At 38.8% G+C, this 24,233-nt stretch overlaps 1 protein-coding gene across 3 annotated transcripts in view; it reads left to right on the top strand.

The window, feature by feature from the left end:
- HPSE2 (heparanase 2 (inactive)) overlaps nucleotides 1-24,233 on the top strand; it is a 768,592-nt gene that overhangs the window by 534,810 nt on the left and 209,549 nt on the right. The gene's annotated exons all lie outside the window — the stretch shown is intronic.

Raw genomic sequence — 24,233 nt, 5'->3', positions numbered from 1 at the left:
TTTCATTCTCGACTACTGAATGCCCCAAATAATTTTTATGCAGATCATATTTATAAATACTTACCATATTAGAATTAAAGTAGAATTCTTAAAAATGCTTATTTTAAAAGAGTAGACCCATTACATTTTACCATAAATAATGTATTTTATAAAATAACTATATTTTCTCAAAAACAAAAAATTTAATGAATGGAACTATTTTATGTTCACACAGATCTCTCTAATACCTAGCTTAATTGAAGATAAAACTCATATTTTCTTATTTGTTTTATGACAATATGTTGTTTTAGTTTAGGAATATGAAGAAAATTTGCCCTCCCAAAGATATGTATCTAGAAAAGGTAAGAGTATTTGAATAGCCTTTTTCAGATTATTATGGCTATTTTTTTTCAGATTCTACACTAAAAATCAATAAGCAGTAGTTTTCTAAAGTTTAGTTGAAGTGTGAAATATGAAGCCATATCAGTGAACTTTTCATACTCTGATGTGTAAAAATCTATTGGTCTTATGTTTTGAATACATCTTTTACCCATGCATGATTGTGTACCATCACGCATCTATTATTTGGAAAATATTGTTTTATTGGGTTGTGAGTTATGCATATCTCCCAAATGTCAACACATTTTGTTATGAAACATCAAAAAAAGCATATTTATTAATATCACAACTGACCTAATCAGAAAAGTCTTTAAATTTTGGGAAACTGATAAACTCATGGTACCATGAGCTTTTTAAAATTCTAAAATTCTAATTTTTACCTAACAGTTCAAAATTTATAATCAGCGACAAGTTCTGATTGTTTTCCTTGAAATGACAGGCTTACTTTGTGCATTTTTTAAAAAAATGTCTTCCAAACACCCAACACTGAATATCTATAATTTGTCCATATTTCTTTTAAGTAAAAATATTATCATATGGGAAAAAAAATGAGCAATTCATTTGCAACTCAATCATACCTGTGTTTATCTTTGAGACAAACATCGTGTTTTACTGTGGAGGTAGTCTTTTATGTATATTTCTCATTTAGTCATACAGAATTTTTTTTAAATGTGTAGTCAGGGATTATATTTAATAAAATTAATAATTTTATTATTTTATCAATGAAATTATTAAGTGAAACTGGCATTTTCGTTTTATTACAAGTATATGACAGTAATTACCCGCAGTTTGATGCTCCTGACTTGATTTATGTGAAGCCGCCAATAGTTTTATCCACTGTTGCTTTTGTACCATCAGTTCAAATGTCATTATAGTTTTTCTAAAACAAGTGAGAATTAAATAATTATCTAAAACTTTATCTCATCTATTTGTATTTAAGGCTAATACACTAAGTACATTTTATTGTCATTCACATAAAAGATCTTATCAAAGATTAGTTGGTGTTGACATCAGATGGATACAAGGAAAGAAAGTTTTATCTGTAGACTTACCCAGATATTAATATTCTGAGATATTCACTTTGTCTTCATGTTTGTCGCTAAATCTTTAGCAAGTTACTGTATTGTTGAGAAATGGCACTGGGGTGATTTCTTTTACTAACTTACTGACTTTTCATTCAGCAGGCATTTAATGATACCATTTGTACAAGCTCTATCAGTCCCATCTTTCTAGATGCACAATGTAGTATGATAACCTGCTCTTGAAGATGCTTTTCCAAATTTAAAATTTAGAGAAGGCTTCAGAATGATTTTAAAATGTTATTGCAAACCAAGACAACAAAGTATTTTTATTTCCATATTGGCATAAGTAGAACATTCAAATTTCTAAATAACTTACTGAATGATCATGGTGTTACACCGATTAGGGCAGGTATGATGGGAAATAGATTGTAAAAACACAGTAGAAGTCTTGAGAACCAACTAAGTTAACTTGAAAACATACATACTTAATATCCCAAAACTGTGCCTTAGAAAAGTCTGGAAAACAAGAAAATGGGAGTTATATGTTTTGTTGATTGTCAGAGCAATAACATTGTCATGTCAAATGGACTGTGGAAAACCCCACTACACTCTTGTGAAAGAATGAGGTGAAAATGGCAAGTAATTGTCTTAGTATAATTATGAAAGCAGTTTTGATTTTATGGACCCCGAAAGTGTCTTGGGGCTCCCCAGGAGTCCCTAGACCACACTCAATTAACCACTGATATACCAGAGGGTAGGGATCTGAACATCCAGTTGTTCTCAGTTGCCCTGTTTCGCTGCATCTATCCCTCCTATTCTCAGTGGTACCTGGTGCTTCCAGCTCCTGAGACTGATGTGGAATCCAATGTCTTCTGGTCAGCTAAGATAACACTTTTCCTTCTTCTTGCTAAGAACATCTTTATTGTGGTGTTTTTCTGTCCTATTCTCTGAGACCATGTAGGTGAACACCACCCCCCCTTTTTGTTTGGTCCCATTGCCATTGTTTTAGGAGAGAGCTTAGTAAATGCCAATTTTAAACCACCATATTTAACTTAAAATTCTGCTGTCTGCTTTTTTCGTTTCTCTCAGATTTTTTTTCTAAGTGAACCTTTTATTGGCAGTCATGAAGAGTGTGCTGAGTCATGAAGGGAAAACATTACTAAATAATGTCTCATGCCTATAATAGTCCACACTGTGTCAGGGTATTGTATATATTTTACTTTGTTTCATTCTCACAGTCATCTTGGGGAAAAAGATAACATTCCCATTTTACAAGTAAGTAACCTCTCAGATTATTTTAATAAGATAAAATTTTTAAATTTCTAAAAAGATATGAAATCCTTTTTTTTTCTTTCCTTAGTATTTGTCAAGTTAGGCAAGCCCAGGTGTTCTCAATGTCTGAGCCCTACCAGCGACCAACAAGATAAAATTCTGTGGCTGTGTTGCCCAGACATCAGTGCTTTTAAGAAGTTGGTTAGTTGATTCTGACATTTAATGAGGATTGAGAACTACCACCCTGGAGCCTTCTGACTGAACATCAGTCACCACTGGGCATTTAAACGGCAGTGAATGCGCTCAGTGTGTGGCCTAGACCACCAGCAGCAGCAGCACTTGGGACCTTATTAGAAATGCAGATTCTTAAGTCCCCAGATCCACTGAACCAAAACCCAATAATCTGTGCTGTGACACACCCTCCGGGTGATGCTGGCCACACTCTAAAGTTGGAGACCACTGCCATAGAAGATGACTGTCTGGATCTGATTTCTTTTTTTTTTTTTTTAAGATTTTATTTATTTGACAGATTGAGATCACAAATAGGCAGAGAGGCAAGCAGAAAGAGAGCGAGAGGAGGAAGCAGGCTCCCTGCTGAGCAGAGAGCCTGATGTGGGACTCGATCCCAGGACCCTGAGATCACGACCGGAGCTAAAGGCAGAGGCTTAATCCACTCAACCACCCAGGTGCCCCTCACTACCACTTTAGAAGTCAGCTTTCATCTTCCTTAGGCTTCCGTAGTTCGTATCTTGAAAGACCTTCCCTCTGCTTAAGTTTCAAACATATTACATTTTATTCATATAATTATACAGTTTTTTAAATAATTTTTAATCTGTCTGGATTTTTTTTAATGATATGTTGTAAGAGGATACATTTATCACCAGAGTTTTTGGCATAAAGCTTTCTCCAACTTTCTTCTTCTTTTCTGACATGTGGATAGGAGAAATGGTATAAGAAAAATTGGGAATTGGCCTTTAGAAAATTCCTGCCCCTGTAGGCAGAGTCAGAACTTCAGAGTCATCTAATTTTCAAAAAGTTTTTCTGTTATACAAAAGTCAGCATTTTTCTCTCTTTGGTCTTAGTCTGCACTTTTATACATCACTCCTCTCTTCTGCTGTTGCAGAAAAACGAAATATGGTGAGTCTACTACAGCTGTAGGCTTAAAGAGATCAATTTTAATGGATCAATTCTATAATTTAGATTTTTAGTTACATTTAAAAGCATAAAAATGAACATTTAAAAAAGTCATTGCAGGTGCAACTATGGATTTGCCTATGATATAAGTAAATGTGAGGAAAATGACTTTGAGAATAGCAGCTATTGGAAATTCACGGGCATTTCGAGGGGTAATGGGACATTAGAATGACTTGTTAAGCAAAGATTCTGCTTAAAAGGAAAAGCTGAGGGAATCCATCACATCAACACTCAATTTTAGAGAAAAGGGTGCTATTGAAATGTGGACCCTACTTAGAAAAAAAATAGAAGCAAGATTTAACAATGTAAGTGAATTATAAGAGTGTTAGAACTTATTTAAGACACTACTTTGGAAGCAAAGAGCTTATGGAGCTGTGCATTATGCTCTGTTAGAAAGAACGAGGGCTTTGAAGTCAAACAGGCCTGGACAGAATCCCTCTGACCCTTAGTAGACTTGAAGCCTTGAGGAAGAAGTAAATCCTTCAGAAGGATCCTTAGTTTTCCCATCTGTTAAGTAGAGTTAATGCCCATCTCACAGGACTATTGAGAAGGCTAAGTGAGGTGAGAAATGAAAGCTCCTTGCACTGCACACACAGTATGTTGAGCTCTCACAAAATGGGACTTCTCTTCTTCCTTGCCCTTCTGTCTTTCTGTGATCCCTCTCCATCTCTTTGTGTTTATGAACGTGTCTCACTATTAAGTATACAGATGCTTAGCACATATGCTATTATTGAGCATTTTTATAGCACTCTGCCAATGCTTCAAGACTTTTCCCTTCGGTCTTTACAACGAAAGGAGGACACTGGGTGGTTTGTGGGGTAACCCTGTTGTGTTTCATTGGCTAATCCATTCAAAAAATATTTATTAAATGCCTGCTAGGTCCAGGTACTGTTCTAGATGTTCTAGACTAGAGAGAAAAAAAAGAGACAAGATACTGCCCCCTGGGATTCTAGTTAGCAAAGAGTTTGTCCCTCTTGTGATACTTTTGGAAACCATGCTTATTCTCCTTCTTCCAGAAGAGGAGGAAGAAAAGGAGAGGTGCTCCCGGTAGAGGAAGTAAGGATGAAAGGGAGAAAAGGAAAAGGGATAAAAAGAACTTTCTAAAAGTAAATTGAGGAATCAAAGAACTCTTGTGTTAAGAAAAACTATATACATAAACCTATGTGTGTGTGTGTGCGTGCGCGCGCGTGTGTGCGTGTGTTTGTACTTACTTAATTTTAATTGAGCATTTTCTGGGGTCAAGCTTTGTGCTTTATAGAATTGATCCAGAGCATGGATTTTGCTGTCTAGCAGACTGAATTCAAATCCTTAGAGCCTACTGTCTGTGTGAACTTAGGCAAGTCGGTCAGCACCTCACTGAACCTCAATGCCTTCTTTTGTAAGTCAGGTGCAATACCTATAACCCAGGTAGTAGGCTCCCTACCATCAGCCTAAGGGATGTTTGTAGTTTTTCTCTCAACCTAATTCTGGAAGTCTGTGTAGTCTCCATTAGCAGTTCCTTTTACCTCAGTCCCTCCTAGAGAAGATGCTTCAAGTGGCTACTATTGATTTGGGCTATTCCTGTCTCATCAGAGTATATGAACATACACAAAACCCCAAAGAAGGTTTGCTTTGGCATTATCTTCAGGTTCCCACGGATATGTCCTTTGCCTGAGAATGAAAAGTTTGAGAAACACTGGTCCAGGCCTCCGTGCATAGCTAATAACATCTGCCATTCATTAAAGCTGCCCTAGCACATTATATGCATTACATCAAGGGCATCTGCTGAATGTATGTGTATTAAATACGCTGCTTTTAGAGACTTGCTCGGCTTGAAATCCCAAGATCACCCCCTTTATTCTTTGTGCCACATCCTAATCATCCTTGTCTCGGTCACCCTGGAGCCCACCCTGGGGAAGTGCTAGTCGGCAACTTCATGGGAAATGGAAGGGTGTGGATGATGCCAGCTTAGACTTAGCAATTCCTGACCCTCGCTATCTTTACTCCTCTGTTAAACAAGTTTTGGACTAGCATGGAGTCAGAATCTCTGGCTTTAAATTCAGCCTCTAACACTTATTTATCATGTGACTACACTGAGTCTTAAGTAGATTTAAAGGAATTAAGGAAGTGCTGGAGGGAGGAGGACTGACCACAGTATTCAATAGGGTGATCTTTGAGAAAGTGACATTAGAGCAAAGATGTGAAAGAAGTGAGAGAGCCAGCTAAGCAGATACCCTGAGGAAGCGTGTTCCAGGTAGAGGGAACAGCGAGATCAATGTCTCCAAGATGGGGGTGGGTCTGAGATGTCATGTGGTTTTCCCCTACCATGTAGGATTGCTGTGAGGATAGATGCGATACTGCACGTAAAGCATTTAGTATTAATGCTTACAATCACGAGTTTTAGTAAGTTTGGATCATGATTATTACTTATTGTTTTTATGGAAGTCACGTTTCTAAATGTTTAGTATTTTGTAGAATCTTTCAAGATGATTCATCCACATAGCACATGAGGGAACAGAGACTTTTTGAAATTGCTATTTCCCTCCATACATATCCTTGACTTTAATGCATACTACTTTGAGATGAAAAAAAAATATATATATGTATATATATATATATAATCTCCAAAGAACTTCCTTCCTTGGCAAGAGACATGAAAAAGCTTTAAATTGTGTTATATTACAAATGTTCTGAAGCTAAATAGGAGATGTGATCGTCATTCCCACATTTTCCGTGTTTCCTCATCTTTTCAGTGTCTGTTGTCAGAAAGGCCACTATGACCTAAAGTACAGCCACCATCTGGTCAGGACTTTCCAAGACTCACAACCAACCTGACCATTTTTCCTTTCCATGTGTCTTTTCATTTTAGAAGAAATGAATGAAAGATTTTATGTTATTAGAATTCTGTTTTGGCTGTCTCAAACTGCAAATCCTCAGAGAAACTAAAGCTCTATATATAGTGTTTTATGTGATATATTGTGTGGGGTGAGGATGATGAAAATGAAAAGGAAGAACACTAACTGAAAGTCTTCCATCTGCCAAACATTGTTTTAGCTGCTTTATATAAAATTAAATCCCGAAAGACCTGACTACCTTGCTATTCAAAGTGTGGTCCAGATCAGCAGCATTAGCATCTGACAAGACAACGAGAGAGCAGGCAACTAAGTACTCACAGCTAATAAATGGTGATCCAGGATTTAACAAGGGTCTGTTCACAGAGAAGAGTGAACTATCACTATACCATTTCCCTCACTAGTTCTTCTTAATAGGTGTATTTCATAATCTATTTTATAGAGAAAAAAAATAAATCAGCTTCCCCTTGAAGGTACTTTGAAAGCATTTACCCAGACAGGATGAGTATAAACACCTGGTTCAAAGAAGTGGGCCTAGAAAAGGAGAACTGAGTTTGTGTGAGGCTGTGGATGGATGAGTCACATGCCTCCCTGCCTTTCTGAGGTAACCTGCCTTTCTATCGAATTAGGGAACCCAAGAGTAATTGTTGGCAGGATTCTTCCCAAATCCTAAACTGATGAACAGAAGAATGGGGAAAGGCAGACCATGGCCTGAGGAGATGAACAATCTGGCATGAAAGTCAGAGAATGTCTTTTTTTATGAGCAAGGAGGTATTTTTATGGTTTGCCTTGAGTGAATAGTCTCTGATGTTGGGAAAACAGACTGGGAACAGCTGGACCACACTTTGGATCAGTTGCCACAACAACTTGATACATTTGTCTCTGGTGTCATTTGATCTCTTTGAGAGCTGTATTACCTCAATGTGAATGTTTGACTTTCAGGCTTACTTTGTTCAGTAATCACATCTGTTTGATTGTATTCCTCAGATTACATGGAGTGTTGGTTATATTCCCTTGAGAGTTTGGATTCTAGGATTACAGAACATGGCAACCTCACAGGTGACTGGATCCTAGAATCTCATAGAACCATCATTACGTCTACCACCATCAGATCTCTGATTTCCAGGGGCAAAACCTACCTTAATAGCATCTGGGAAAATCATGGAGGTAGTCTATGTCATCTCTAATTTTCAATTTCTGGTAATCTATTCTATGTTCTCATCTCAGATGATCTTTATGAGCCACACTTTTGAAACAATGGTCAGGCACGTCTATTCCCAGCTCCCAATTAATGGTGCTGAAACTAGAGGTCCTGATGAACTTATATTACCACATCTGTGCCCCCCATTATCAGCATCCCCACCTTCACTGAAAGCCATAGTTAGGCTCTTTTCTAAAACAAAATCTCCTCAGAGAATTCAAGAAAACAAAGAACATCAACAAAAAAATTTATGTCATTGGAAACTATGGAGGATGGTTTTGAGCATGTGCAGGATGTAATTTCATTATTGTCTAGAGTTACATGGCTGTTTCTGGGATCAGGGAGTTTCTTAAACAGAATATATTGTTAGATGGCGGCATAACTGTGGTTTTCTGCTGGTATTTTGGTGCGGAGGTGGATGGCTGTTTCCTGTCATTCTCCCCCACCCCCCAATTCCCACTTCATTTCATGTAAATAAAAGGAAACAAAGAATAACAAGAGCACTGCCACCAACAAATACTTCTGTTAGGGTTCCAAACTTGGCCTATAGAAGTCAAGGAATTCACATATTCTATAATTCTTAAAAATTCCTTTACATTGTAATTAGTATACTTGTTTCAGTGCTTGCTCAGCTTTTACATAAGATGCTTTAATGCGAATCACATGAAAAATGTAGCCAAATACTATGAGAACTTTAATATTTGCATTTCCTCTTCTATGTGGATAATTTTGTAAACTTGGTCTTAGCCTAACAGGCTAGGAGGGGAGTGAAAAGGAAGATGGCCATCTGAGTTTGGAAAATGCCCTTCTGGATATTTGACATGCCCTGAGTGAAGAGATGGTGATTTCCCAGTGGCATGGGGGACACTTTTATTTCATTAAGAGCCAAGGTTTGCCATAAAGAGAGCATAAAGCCTCTGCTCCAGGAGGGCAAAATCGGTAGCATCACCATCAGCAGCAACCTTTCTTCACTTAAGAAAACCTAGCTAGTGAGTGGGCAGTATATGGGCTCGTGGAACTCGAAATCCCAGGAACAACCTCCAGATTTTAAGAGCTTTCTCAGATCCTTATCCACTTAATCAGAGGCACCAAATCTCTAGTGCTATTTCTTTGGTAAGTAATCAATCCTTTTACAATTCTGATGAAAACTATTGATTTTCTTAGAAAAAAAATGGATGTGTATATGCAGAAACACACACAATTTTACACAAGATTTCAAGGTTTTTTTATGGATCCCTTGAAGCCCATCCATGGATCTTATAAGGAATCCAAAGACCCTATGTTAAGAACTAGGCTTGAGCATGGCTTCCTCCTGCCCTCATACCACACTACTGACTCTCATGCCCCCAAGTCCTCATTTAAAATCTTCTGAAGTAGAACATGTAAAGGCCCAACAACCATAATGTAAATTAACTTATTCTTGTGTAACAAGAGACAGAAAAGGTTATGGGTACTAGGAGAGAGAAGTCTTTCTTAGTCTCTCCTCCATTACTTCATATAATTTTTTTTATGTGATTAGCGTTCATTAAATCACTATAGAGAAATGGAGAAGGCACACAGAAAAGACACATGACTGTCTGAAGACATTTTGTTTTATCTTATTTTATTTTTCCTGGACTGTTATTTGAGTGTAAGAGAAAAAAAAAAAGCAGTGAAGTATTAGTAAAAGATCACGATCCATACAGTTTTATGAATTTCTCCCTCATAAATTCATGGGGTATTTCTCACTGGCACGTTCTCCTTCTAATACTTCTGGGAGCATCTGTGAGGACAAAGCATTTTTACTACAATTGTACTAAAATTTTTAATTAACAGAACATGCATAACCCATATATCAGACGTTTAGTGGACAAATTACAAAAAGCTGCTGATTAATGTGACACAACCTTAGAATCTATTCAATTAATAATTGCTTTCTGCTTAGTTCTTCTGTGTTCAACTTCAGCTTTTCAAGAGCTATAACTGTGAGTGAGTTTAGCAGATAGGAAAATCCTCGTGGCTCTAGCCCATTCTTACCATGTCCCCTCCTCTCCCCTCGGTACTATCTCTACCTCCATCTAGTCAGATTATAGTCACTTACTGCCTCCTGGAATAAGTCACATGGTAGCTATTGCTTGCCTACTGTGCTCTCTGCCCAAGGCACACACATTATTGAAGCTACAATTTCACTATCTCCAGGAGGAAGGGAATTGATACGTTTTTGTAAGTAATTGTTATTTTACTCCACTTCTCTACTTCTCAACTTCTTTGGAGACTCTTAGAGCTTCTTAGCCCACTCAGTCTTCCCAGTGGCCTACCTGCTTTTATTAGATTGCTGAATCACTATCTTTTAAATGTATGTATTGTTTTGTAGCATGGAAGAAATAGCATCCTACTTGACATCCAGAGATATTAGGCTTCTATGATCTGCTGTTGACAAGTTGTAGAGCCTTAGGAAAATCAATTTAATTTTTCTGAGGCTTCATTTCTTCACCTGTAAAATGAGGGTAACATCATCTACCTTGTAGGATAATTGTCAGAGAAAAAGGAGATAATAACATGTAAAAGTATTAGGCTGAGCCATATGAAATTGTCAACATTCGACTGTTCTTTACCCACCAGAAAGACAATTTTGTGTGGTTCAACCTAATACCAAACACAGACCATTGTAAATGGAAGACATTTGATAGATTTTGAATGTGAATCTGTCTCTACTAGGGGAAAAGTGGTACAGTGATAATACAGGGGTGCTTTTCAGAGACCTTCCCTGATTACACCATAAAATACATGCTTTATTCTTGAAGCACACCCTTACAGAGGACTCTGGGGAGACAGTTCAGGTCTGTTCTGTATCACAACTCACCCCTCAGGGTAAAATATGCTGTTTCAAGGCCACAGTGTTAGATAACAAGATGGTTTTCAGGTTCTCTGAAAAAGAATAACCTTAAATACAATAGTTTTAAACTTTTCAGCAGTCTGGCCAAAGTTAAAATTGTTATATAATTAATAAGAATTATGTTATAGCACATATATTGAGTATTATTCCTGGAACTATGCTTTTGGTCAAAATAGTATTATTTTATTTCATAGATGATGAAAAAGAGTTTATAAATTACAAAGTTAAGCCATTTAATCAGCTTATCTTTACCTTTACTATAGTCAATTTATTTTTATTATCTTTCTTATAATTCTTTTTGTATCTTTATTATAATTTATTATAACATATCTCTATTATTTTTATTATGATTCATATTTATTATTAATTACAATAATTAATCAGGTAGTATATTTAGTTAATAGTGGAGGCTTTACAAGAACCTAGATTTCTAGAATTTCATGTCTTCCTGCATTTTTTTACTCAATTGGATAACATACTTATGAGTAGCTGCTAGTTGACAGCTCTGTGCTCTTTCTATTTAGTCCCATGGTACAGTTTACTGGTTTACACTGTGAGTCCTGCTCTCCACCGGTGCATGGGTTTACCCTGGACAGGCCTATCTCTCTGAGGGAGGTTGTTATTAACCTGCAAAATTAAGTCCTTAAGCAGAGTCATCTCTAGATACCATTTTAGTTCTAGATACAATTCTAAATATAAACAAGATAAGCGATTGTCAAATGTCAATATAATAATGATTCTGCTTTTTTGTATTCCACCCAAAGGGGTAAAATAAGCATCTGTAAGTGAATTGGAAATAAGATTGGTCCACTGTCTAATCAGTTCTGTAGTGACACAATGAGGTATTTTGTAATCAGGTATTACATTTACACTGGATTGAATTAAATAAGGAGGTGATATAGAAGAGAAGGGAGCAGAAGAACAAGAACAGGACAAAAATAGGAAAATGGAAACAATAGGGAAGTAACAATGTCCAAGAGTGCTTGCTGTCTGCATCTTTTGTCTCTAGTAGATTTAATTTTTTTTTTATTTGTGACAGAGATCACAAGTAGGCAGAAAGGCAGGCAGAGAGAGAGGAAGAAGCAGGCTCCCTGCTGAGCAGAGAACCCGATGAGGGGCTCCATCCCAGGCTCAATTCCAGGACCCTGGGATCATGACCTGAGCTGAAGGCAGAGGCTTCAATCCACGGAGCCACATGGGCACCCCTAGTAGATTTAAATTTTAAAACTATTTATGATGTGTTTTCTAAAAGGGCTTTTCTTTTTGTTAGCTTTCACTAGGAGGACAGTGACAGGGAGATGAAAAGTGAGAATGCTAAAAACAAACTTACCCCTTAAAATGTGACCAGTTTTCTTTCCCAAGGCTAAGCCTGCCTTTAATATACACATTAGGAGATGTTGGATTTGGGGAGAAATTCCACCTCCCTCACCTTAGCTAGAAATGCACCCACCTCAGGTGGTCCAGAATGAAAGTTTTACATGTTCTAGGACAGTTTTTTAAAAATTCAATCAGTGGCTTACTTTCTGACCTCAAGTGGTAGCTTAATTAACTAGCATGTGAAAAATCAAGGAGGCGGGAAATTATATTTCATGCAGTTTTCAAAAGCAGTTAATGCCAACTCTTCTAATGTCAGTTGACCACCAACCAGCATCTCAGGGCCAGCTGACATTGTGGCCAGCTCCTTAATGCCATGTACCTCAAAAGCCCAGAACCTTCACAGTCAATTGACACACTTTTTGAATACTCATTGCCAAGAATCCCATGCTTGTGCTTTTAGAGCCTTTCATGTGAACTTTACCACTGGAATGCCAGCATGGTTTATTCCTTACAAGGGTGGCTTCATTGCTTTGTGACCTATGCAGTTACTCAGGGCTCAGGGCTTAGAGGGTCTTGCTTTTGGTTTAATGTTCTGTGTCACTGTTGAAATCCTTGATGATTTTTTTTTAAGACTTTATTTATTTATTTATTTGACACATGGAGATCACAAGTAGGCAGAGAGGCAGGCAGAGCGAGAGGGGGAAGCAGGCTCTCTGCTGAGCAGAGAGCCTGATGTGGGGCTCGATCCCAGGACTCTGAGATCATGACCTGAGCTGAAGGCAGAGGTTTAACCCACTGAGCCACCCAGGCGCCCCTTTGATGATTTTCAAACAAGGAGTCTTTCATTTTCGTTTTGCACTAGACTCCACAAATCCTGTAGGCAGTCCTAATTCCTTACAACCACTTACAACCACATTTTTACTCTGTTTTACAATTTTCATTAAAATGCTTGACTTTGTTGGAAAGATCATCAAATACCTTTCCAACCTGGTGCAGGAGGGGGCATGAAGGAATAAGATGTGAATAGCATGATTTAGTGCGAATCTCTTCAGCTTCCAAAATTTCAAACACTAAAATTCCCCTATTACTTCAGGTTAACCTTTCCTAAGTTTGTTTGTTGTTTGTGCATGAGAGTAGAGAGAGAGGAGCAGAGGGAGAAGGGGAGAGAAAATCTTAAACAGGATCCATGCTCAGCTCAGAGCCTGATGTGGAGTTTGATCTCACAACCCTGAGATCATAACCTGAATGGAAATCAAGAGTCAGACGCCTAATTGACTAAGCTACCCAGGTGCCCCCTAAGTTGTTTTTACTTACGGAACCAGCCCTTTGCCTTCTTCCTGATGGAATTAATAGCTGCATTTTCACATACTTTATTATATGCCTTGTCCTCATGTTTATCGTCTAATTTAATCCTCATAACCACCAAGGAAGGTTGGTACTCTTATCCTACTCTTATCCCCTTTTGACTAATGAGATAGGCAAGGCTTAGGGTTTAAAGCTAGATCTAACTGTCTGTTTGCTTGTTTGCATCCTCAGCAACCCCAGATACTCGGCTCTCATAAAGAACCATGTAAACCAGCCATCACTGCAAGAAAGGAATAACTGTTTTGTGTACATCATAGAGAATATTATTCTCCAAAGTAAATTAATCATTTACAGCAGTTTTCATATCATAATCATTGCATATTTTGATCACTCAGTCAACAAAGTAGATTAGATAATGTAGAATTAATGGCTTTTCTACATTAAATTTATGAATATTTATTGAACACCCCTGCATACTAGTATTTTTGAAGAAAATGTAGTTGTTATTAGCATTCAATTATTTAAATTCTGTTCAGCAAAATTCCTATTAATTTTAATTAAGAACAGTGTGTACCTAGCCTATTGAGTCAAATCTAGACTGTCAGTAATCTACTAACTAACTGGTCTCCCTGCCTCTTGTCTGTTTTACTTCCCAAACCCTTCTCATCACCATCATCAGTTATTTTTCTAAAACACAGTCTGAGCATATCATTCTTACATTTAAAAACAGTGATTCACTTAGTAGCTGTTTATTGAACCCTTACTATATGCCAGACATGTGATAGACACTAGGAAGACAATGGAAAACACGACAGACAAAAGGACTTGCTGTCGTGGTGATTACATTCTAAAGATAACTTCTCGTTTGGTAATGTCAACACTTTGTTTTATTTTATTTTTCTTTTTTAGTATATTTTTCTTATTTCTTTTTCTTTTTTTTTAATTTAAATTCAGTTAACGAACATATAGAATATCGTTAGTCTTCAGTGTAGTAGTCAATGATTCATTAGTTGCATGATGTCAACAATTTCGAATGACATGCAGAACTTATCATAGTCTGGATGCCATTAACTTTCCAGATTTACCCCTCTCCATTCCTCTCCAGGGAATGCCACACTCCAGTTAGCGCAATGGTTCTTTTTCCAGAGCCTGCATGTTCCTGTGGTGCTATTCTTCTCCTTGGGATGCCTTTCTTTCCCTTTTCTGTCTTGCAAAATCTTACCCTCCTTAAAGTTAATTTCCCTGGGCGTGTGAGTGGCTTAATTGGTTAAGCATCTGTCTTCAGCTCAGGTCATGATCCCAGGACCCTAGGATCCAGCCCTACATCAGGCTCCCTGCTCAATAGGGAGTCTGCTTTTCTCTCTCCCTTTCCCTCTGCCCCTGCCCCCTCCCCCTGCTCATGCTCTGTCTCTCTCTCTCATAAATCTTTAAAAAAAAATAAAATAAAGTTGATGTCATGAGCATGCTATGAAGGCACACACACAACTCGTGTCTTTCCACGATGTCCGCTCTATTCAATCATAAAACAAAGTTAAATATCAATTGAAAAGTAGGTTCAGGATTTCAATCTCAATGACAGTTCATCGTGTGATTAAATTTAGCTTCTAACACAGCACACAAAGCAGGACAGAAGACAAGCCACGCAACAAACAAGATAACAGAAGTGTGCAGGAAGTGAATGAACCAAACGCGAAGTCAGTCAGTGGGTGCACAGTTGAGATAAGGCCTCGGTCTGGTCTGGGTCAGCTCTCAGCCCTTACTGCTTCTTATGTTCAAGCAGTGAAGGATCTTGGTCTGTTCAGAGATCAGTAGGGCAGAACCTCAGTGGCAGTTGCCTTTTTTAAATGGTCAGACATACAGGGGTCATGTCTGAAGAGTCTGACAGTTTGTTGCCCAAATCCTTCCCTTTTAAAGGGATTTAATCGGTTTTGAGTCCTTGCAGACCTCTTCTGGTTCTGCTCGTTATCAGTTCTGGGATGACGTTGGTCCCAGCAGTATCTCCTCGCTGTAGTACCTTAACTGCTTGCATCGTACTTGACACAGCCGCTGCTTGACACAGTCTCCTGCTTGACATGAGAGACTCCATTTTGCTCTCTGTAGTTGGGTTCCCATGTCAAACTTTCAACTTCTTTAAGCCTTTCTTCACTATCTACCTACCTCAACATGTAACTGTTGATTTGGAACTTCCTTGTTCCCTTCCCTTCCTTGCTTTTTGAAACTGGAGTTTGTTCTTAAGCACTAAATTTAAAGTTCATGGGAAAATAAAAAAGAGTAGTGGGCAGTGCTATATTTATTACTTGTGGATTGTTTATTCTCAATCAGTTGATGAACATTGGATGATATTTAAGGGTATTATTAGACAAGGTCCCAGCAAACAAGAAATTTACAATGTAGTAGGAAATATACAGTTCTTTACATAAAATTATAATGAGCAATACTAAAGAATAAATAAAGGAGTGCTAATTTTAACTAAACTAAACTAAACTAAATTTATAGATCTTACAACTGAAGATACTTCATGAGACCATTTGAATTGGTCCCCTAACTCCAAGCAAGAAATTAATGACCCCGTTTTAAAGTGGGGAAAATAAGACCCAAAGAGGTTATGTGGACTGCTCAAAGTCACACGACCAAATAGTAGCAAGAGAGACCAGAACCCAGGATTTTTCCCTCCTTGTGCAGAACACTTCGTGCTACACTACCATCAGGCAATCTATCAGCCAATCTTCTTAGTTCTACTTTCAAAATATATCTAGATTCCAAACGCTTCTAACCATTTCCACTACTGCCATCAAATTTCAAAATAATTTTTATTTTTTCTCCAGACTATTGCAAGATCTCCTCATTCTGCCTAAAGCCTATTTTCAATAAGCAGCTAGAGGGATCCCATCATCACCATGCTCAAAATCCTTCAGTGTCTTCATGTAACTTAAAATAAGAACTAAACCTTTAAGTTGGCCTATAAGGCCAAAGTTAACTGGCTCCCTGAATTCATCTCCTACAGCTAACCTCCTATCCCCTGCCCAGCCCTACTTCCATTTGCTCTCTGTTCCCTGAACATGGCAGTCATGGTCTCATTTGCTTTTCCCTTTGCCCAGATTGCTTTTCCTCCAGAAATCTGCGTGGCTTTCATTTCTTTTAGAACTTGGCTCCAAAATCACTTAACTAAAGTGGCCTTCCCTAGCCACCATTTGTAAAAGAGCCATTTCCCCCAGTCCAATATTCCTTCATAATCCCTTTATTTTGCTTTATTTTTTTTCTTCATAACATTAATCTCCACTCTGACACATGTATTAGTTTATTTTTTTTTCTGTCCCTTAGAATGTAAGTCCCATGAGAGCAGAGGCATTATTCATCTTACTCACTGCTGTATCCCCAGTACCTAGAATGGTCCCTGGTACATAATAGATGCTCAATAATAAATTAAATGATAGAACTAATGGATTATTGGGGAAGACTGGTGGCCTGGTCAAACTTGTTTCCATTATGCCCAGAGCATGCCTTATGTTTTCTTGTTTTCTTGAGTCTTGGAAATGTCTAAATTTCACACCTCTGCCATTGAGTTTGCTCAACCTTCATGACCCATATTAATTCTCACTTCTTTTATAATGAAATTTATCTATCTCTAAACGCTAGTAATTAGTGTGGGGCAATTTATCTCATAACTCATCATATCTTAATCGCTTCAGTTTTTTTCTTTAGAGTTCCTTGAATGTTTTTTTTTAATATTTATTTTTATTTGTTTATTTACAGCATAACAGTGTTCATTGTTTTGGCATCACACCCAGTGCTCCATGCAGTACGTGCCCTCCCTATTAACCACCACCTGGTTCCTCAACCTCCCAACCCCCCACCCCCCTGCCGCCCCTTCATAACCCTCTGGTTGTTTTTCAGAGTCCATAGTCTCTCATGGTTCATCTCCCCTTCCAGTTTCCCTCAACTCCCTCTCCTCTCCATCTCCCCATGTCCTCCATGTTACTTGTTATGCTCCACAAATAAGTGAGACCATATGATACTTGACTCTCTCTGCTTGACTTATTTCGCTCAGCATAATTTCTTCCAGTCCCGTCCATGTTGCTACAAAAGTTGGGTATTCGTCCTTTCTGATGGAGGCATAATGCTCCATTGTGTATATGGACCACATCTTCCTTATCCATTCATCCGTTGAAGGGCATCTTGGTTCTTTCCACAGTTTGGCGACCGTAGCCATTGCTGCAATAAACATTGGGGTACAAATGGCCCTTCTTTTCACTACATCTGTATCTTTGGGGTAAATACCCAGCAGTGCAATTGCAGGGTCATAGGGAAGCTCTAGTCTTAATTTCTTCAGGAATCTCCACACTGTTCTCCAAAGTGGCTGCACTAACTTGCATTCCCACCAACAATGTAAGAGGGTTCCCCTTTCTCCACATCCTCTCCAACACACGTTGTTTCCTGTCTTGCTAATTTTGGCCATTCTAACTGGTGTTAGGTGGTATCTCAATGTTGTTTTAATTTGACTCTCCCTGATGGCTAGTGATAATGAGCATTTTTTCATGTGTCTGATAGCCATTTGTATGTCTTCATTGGAGAAGTGTCTGTTCATATCTTCTGCCCATTTTTTGATATGATTATCTGTTTTGTGTGTGTTGCGTTTGAGAAGTTCTTTATAGATCCTGGATATCAACCTTTTGTCTGTACTGTCATTTGCAAATATCTTCTCCCATTCCGTGGGTTGCCTCTTTGTTTTGTTGACTGTTTCCTTTGCTGTGCAGAAGCTTTTGATCTTGATGAAGTCCCAAAAGTTCATTTTTGATTTTGTTTCCTTGGCCTTTGGAGACGTATCTTGAAAGAAGTTGCTGTGGCTGATATCGAAGAGGTTACTGCCTATGTTCTCCTCTAGGATTCTGATAGATTCCTGTCTCACGTTGAGGTCTTTTATCCATTTCGAGTTTATCTTTGTGTACAGTGTAAGAGAATGGTCGAGTTTCATTCTTCTACATATCGCTGTCCAGTTTTCCCAGCACCATTTATTGAAGAGACTGTCTTTTTTTCCATTGAATATTTTTTCCTGTTTTGTCGAAGATTATTTGACCATAGAGTTGAGGGTCCATATCTGGGCTCTCCACTCTGTTCCACTGGTCTATGTGTCTGTTTTTATGCCAGTACCACGCTGTCTTGGTGATCAGAGCTTTGTAGTAAAGCTTGAAATCGGGTAACGTGATGCCGCCAGTTTTGTTTTTGTTTTTCAACATTTCCTAAGCAATTCGGGGTCTCTTCTGGCTCCATACAAATTTTAGGATTATTTGCTCCAGCTCTTTGAAAAATATCGGTGGAATTTTGATTGGAATGGCATTAAAAGTATAGATTGCTCTAGGCAGTATAGACATTTTAACAATGTTTATTCTTCCAATCCAAGAGCATGGAACAGTCTTCCATCTTTTTGTGTCTTCTTCAATTTCTTTCATGAGTGTTCTGTAGTTCCTCGAGTACAGGTCCTTTACTTCTTTGGTTAGGTTTATGCCCAGGTATCTTATGGTTCTTGGTGCTATAGTAAATGGAATCGATTCTCTAATTTCCCTTTCTGTATTTTCATTGTTGGTGTATAAGAAAGCCACTGATTTCTGTACATTGACTTTGTATCCTGCCACGTTACTGAATTGCTGTATGAGTTCTAGTAGTTTGGGGGTGGAGTCTTTGGGGTTTTCCATATAAAGAATCATGTCATCTGCGAAGAGAGAGAGTTTGACTTCTTCCTTGCCAATTTGGATACCTTTTATTTCTCTTTGTTGTCTGATTGCCGTTGCTAGAACTTCTAATACTATGTTGAACAAGAGTGGTGAGAGTGGGCATCCTTGTCGTGTTCCTGATCTCAACGGGAAGGCTGCAAGCTTTTTCCCATTGAGGATGATATTTGCTGTGGGTCTTTCATAGATAGATTTTATGAAGTTCAGGAATGTTCCCTCTATCCCTATACTTTGAAGCATTTTCATCAGGAACGGATGCTGGATTTTGTCAAATGCTTTTTCTGCATCAATTGAGAGGACCATGTGGTTCTTCTCTCTTCTCTTATTGATGTGTTCTATCACACTGATTGATTTGCGAATGTTGAACCAACCTTGCAACCCAGGGATGAATCCCACCTGGTCATGGTGGATAATCTTTTTAATGTGCTGCTGGATCCTGTTTGCTAGGATCTTGTTGAGAATCTTTGCATCCATATTCATCAGTGATATTGGTCTGAAATTCTCCTTTTTGGTAGGGTCTTTGCCTGGTTTGGGGATCAGGGTAATGCTGGCTTCATAAAAAGAGTCTGGAAGTTTTCCTTCTGCTTCAATTTTTTGGAACAGCTTCAGGAGAATTGGTGTTATTTCTTCTTTGAAAGTTTGGTAGAATTCCCCAGGGAATCCGTCAGGTCCTGGGCTCTTGTTTTTTGGGAGGTTTTTGATCACTGCTTCAATCTCATTACTAGATATCGGTCTATTCAGATTGTCAATTTCTTCCCGGTTCAATTTTGGGAGTTTATAGTTTTCCAGGAATGCATCCATTTCATCTAGGTTGCTTAGCTTATTGGCATATAACTGTTGGTAATAATTTCTGATGATTGTTTCTATTTCCTTGGTGTTAGTTGTGATCTCTCCCTTTTCATTCATAATTTTATTAATTTGGGCTTTCTCTCTTTTCTTTTGGATTAGTGTGGCCAATGGTTTATCGATCTTATTGATTCTTTCAAAAAACCAGCTTCTAGTTTCATTGATATGTTCTACTGTATCTCTCGTTTCTACCTCATTGATCTCTGCTCTAATCTTGATTATTTCCCTTCTTGCATGTGGAGTTGGTTTGATTTGTTGTTGATTCTCCAGTTCTTTAAGGTGTAGAGACAGCTGGTGTATTCTGGATTTTTCAATTTTTTTGAGGGAGGCTTGGATGGCTATGTATTTCCCCCTTAGAACCGCCTTTGCTGTATCCCATAGGTTTTGGACCGAGGTGTCTTCATTCTCATTGGTTTCCATGAATTGTTTACGTTCGTTTTTGATCTCCTGGTTGATCCAAGCATTCTTAAGCAAGGTGGTCTTTAGCTTCCAGGTGTTTGAGTTCCTTCTGAACTTTTCCTTGTGATTGAGCTCCAGTTTCAAAGCATTGTGATCGGAGAATATGCAGGGAATAATGTCAGTCTTTTGGTATCGGTTGAGTCCTGCTTTGTGACCCAGTATGTGGTCTATTCTGGAGAAGGTTCCATGTGCACTTGAGAAGAATGAATATTCTGTTGTTTTAGGGTGGAATGTTCTGTATACGTCGATGAGGTCCATCTGGTCCAATGTTTCATTCAATGCTCTTATTTCTTTATTAATTTTCTGCTTCGATGATCTGTCTATTTCTGAGAGAGGCGTATTAAGATCTCCTACTATTATTGTATTCGTATCAATATGACTCTTTATCTTGATTAATAGTTTTCTTATGTAATTGGGTGCTCCCATATTGGGGGCATAGATATTCACAATTGTTAGATCGTCTTGGCAGATAGTCCCTTTAAGAATTATGTAGTGTCCTTCTGTATCTCTGACTACAGTCTTTAGTTTAAAATCTAATTTATCTGATATGAGAATCGCTACTCCGGCCTTCTTTTGAGGCCCATTGGCATGAAAGATGCTTCTCCATCCCTTCACTTTCAGTCTGGGTGTATCCTTAGGTTCAAAATGGGTCTCTTGTAGACAACATATGGATGGGTCCTGTCGTTTTATCCAATCTGCAACCCTGTGTCATTTTATGGGCACATTTAGGCCATTCACATTGAGAGTGATTATTGAGAGATAGGTTTTTATTGACATCGTGTTGCCTTTGAAGTCTTTCTGTCTATAGATTGTTTCTGTATATCTGTTCAATGATATTCTTGGGATTTTTCCTCTCTTATAGGACCCCCCCTTAATATTTCCTGCAGTGTCGGCTTGGTGGTTGCATAGTCTTTTAAGCCTTGCTGGTCTTGGAAACTCTTTATCTCTCCATCCATTTTAAATGTCAGTCTTGCTGGATAGAGTATTCTTGGTTGCATGTTCTTCTCATTTAGTACTCTGAATATATTTTGCCAGCCCTTCCTGGCTTTCCAGGTCTCTGTGGAAAGGTCTGACGTTATTCTAATGGGCTTTCCTCTGTATGTAAGAAGCTTCTTTGTCCTAGCTGCTTTTAAGAGGGTCTCTCTTGAAACAAAATTCCCCATTCTAACGATAAGGTGCCATGAGGACTTTCGAGAATCTAAAATCTTGGGAGGAAATCTTTCTGCCTCTAGTACATGAACGTTGTTTCCATTCGTGAGATTGGGAAAATTTTCATAGACAACTTCTTCCACTATATCTTCTAGACTTCTTTCTTTTTCTTCCCCTTCAGGGATTCCAATAATTCTGACGTTGGAACATTTCATGGCATCGTTTATTTCCCTGATTCTGTTTTCGTGGCTTCTGAGCTGTTTGTTCCAGGCTTCCTCCTGATATTTTCTCTCTATCTGTTTGTCCTCCAGATCACTAATTCTATCTTCTGTCTCAGTTACCCTAGCTTTTAGAGAATTTAGATTGGATTGGAACTCATTGAGAGCATTTTGAACATCATCCCTGGTGGCTTTCAGTTCTGCCCTAACATTGTGAACATCATCCCTGGTGGCCTTCAGTTCTGCCCTAATCAATTCTGTTTGGTCATCCATGGCTTTCTCCAACCTAGCTATTGCCTGGATAATTGTTAGTCTGAATTCCTTTTCTGACATATTGTCTATGTCGATAGCCATTAGCTCTGTTGCAGAAGGCCCATCCTCTGTATTTTTCTTCTGTTGGGTATTCCTCCTCCTAGTCATTTTGGTAAGAGATGACTAAACAGATGCAGCTGGACTTATTGATTGTGGTGCAGTCAATGTGCACCCTGGAACACTTCTGTGCAATCAGGATTCCCCACCCAAATGAGAGAAAAACGAGAAGAAAAAGAAATAGAGAAGAAGAAAGAAAAAAAGGGGGGAAAGAAAAAAGGAAAAGAAAAAAAAAAGAGAGAGAGAGAGAGACAGGAAGAAAAGGGAAGATAAAAGAGAAGGCTCAGCCCAAATGGGCCACAAGGTAAGATTTGTGGAGTATACAAACAAAAACAGACAGACAAAAAGAGTGATAAAAGTATATGAGAAGAGAAAAAAATATGTATATATAAGCAAAAAAAAGTGGGAAGAACCTCATCAGAAAGAACCCCAAGTATAAGGTTTATATATTATCAGGACAAACACAAATTCACAGAAACACTGACAGAAGGAAAAATTGGGAGAATGGTTATAGATTCTCAGTGTGGGTGAGGAAGGTTATTTTGATTCTTCCTGAAGGTATCTTGATGTTTTTGTTAAGGGACTCAACTTTCCTAAGTTACAGGGGGATTAGAAACTGGTTTGCCTATAGGGGTAGCATTGATTGGGGAAAGGGGATTACCTTGAAGTTTAACTCTATATGTATAGTAGAAAATAAAAATTAAAAAAGAATAAACTAGACTAAACTAAGTTAAAATTAAAAAAGAATTAAAAAAATAGAAAAACAAAAACACGGGTGTATGTATCAAAAAGTTCAGGTTAGAAGGTTATTAAAGAATTTGATGTACTGGACATCTCGGTGTGATGGTAAATAGGTTAAAAAATTATCTGTATGTATAAAAAAAAAAAAGAACCAGAATATTGGTAAAGAGTTAAAAATAAAAGTTGTATTTATGAAGTAGTGGTGATTGTTCTCTTGTAGTCTTTTTTTTTTTTTCTTCCTTCCTGGTTGGTTTTCTGGGGGAGGGGCCTGCCACGTGGGTTTTCAGACAATGATGTTCCCTGAGTTAGGTCCTCCCGCTCCCCTCAAGGGGGTGAGCTCTTTTTTTTTTTCAGGAAACTGTTTTTTTCCAGCCTTTTGTTCTCTGGGGGTTTTTATGTTCTTTCATCTGCTTTCTCTCGCCTTGACAGCTTTTGATGGTTTTTGGAGGTTTAGAGGAGAGCAAACAGCACCCCGACCTCCCTCTCAGAGAGAAGCCTCAGACTGTTTTGCAAAAGCTGCTGGCAGAGTTGGTTCTGAGTCACTGTCCCTGGGGATGCAGGAGCTCCTCGTTGTACCCAAAACCAGGGCACGCGGTGGCTGTCTGGGCAGCTCCAGACCGCCAGTGAGGTTCGGAGCAGAGATCGCACACTGAGATTTTCCCGCTGTCCCGGGCTGGGAATGTCTGGTTTTTCCGGCTGCCAGAGCTCCAGGCTAGCGCCTATGAGCACCTATCCCAAGGGAGGGTGTGGGACGCGCGCGTTTCAGGATTGCCGTCTGGCCAGGCTCCCAGCCCCTCACGGGAGCCAGACCCCACTCGTTCTCGGGCGCGCTGGCGTTCAGGTGCACTGGCCGCTCAGGGACGGAGACCTGATTTCTCCGCCGCACTCTCTCTGGCTCCGCGCCAGGGGAGGCTGTCCTGGGTCCGGGGACTTAGGTCCCTGACCCTAACTGCCCAGGTTCCCACTATTACCCCCCGCGATCCTTTGCTGTTTGTTTTTTGAGTGCTTTCAACCAGACTCCAAGTTAATGCTGGTCCCCAGACGCAGAGCACTCTCGTGTTGGGGTGTTACTTTCCGATCGGTCACCTCTGGTGGCTCCCTCCCCCTTTTGTTTATCTTCCGATATCAGTCGGACGTTCCCAGTCTGCTTTACCTGCCACTGGCGTCTTCTGCTCCTGTAGAGATCCAGATGTGTATAATTCTGATCTCAGGCTGATTTCATGGGTGGTCGGAGTTCTTTGGTAGGTAATCAGATCACTTTAGGGTACAGGTTGAAATGGTGCCTCCTCCTACTTCCCCGCCATCTTGGCTCCCCCCCCTTGAATGTTTT

This window comes from Meles meles, chromosome 13, assembly GCF_922984935.1.
Source record: "Meles meles chromosome 13, mMelMel3.1 paternal haplotype, whole genome shotgun sequence".
Classification (NCBI taxonomy): Eukaryota; Metazoa; Chordata; class Mammalia; order Carnivora; family Mustelidae; genus Meles; species Meles meles.
This window is presented reverse-complemented; position numbering and strand designations above follow the sequence as displayed.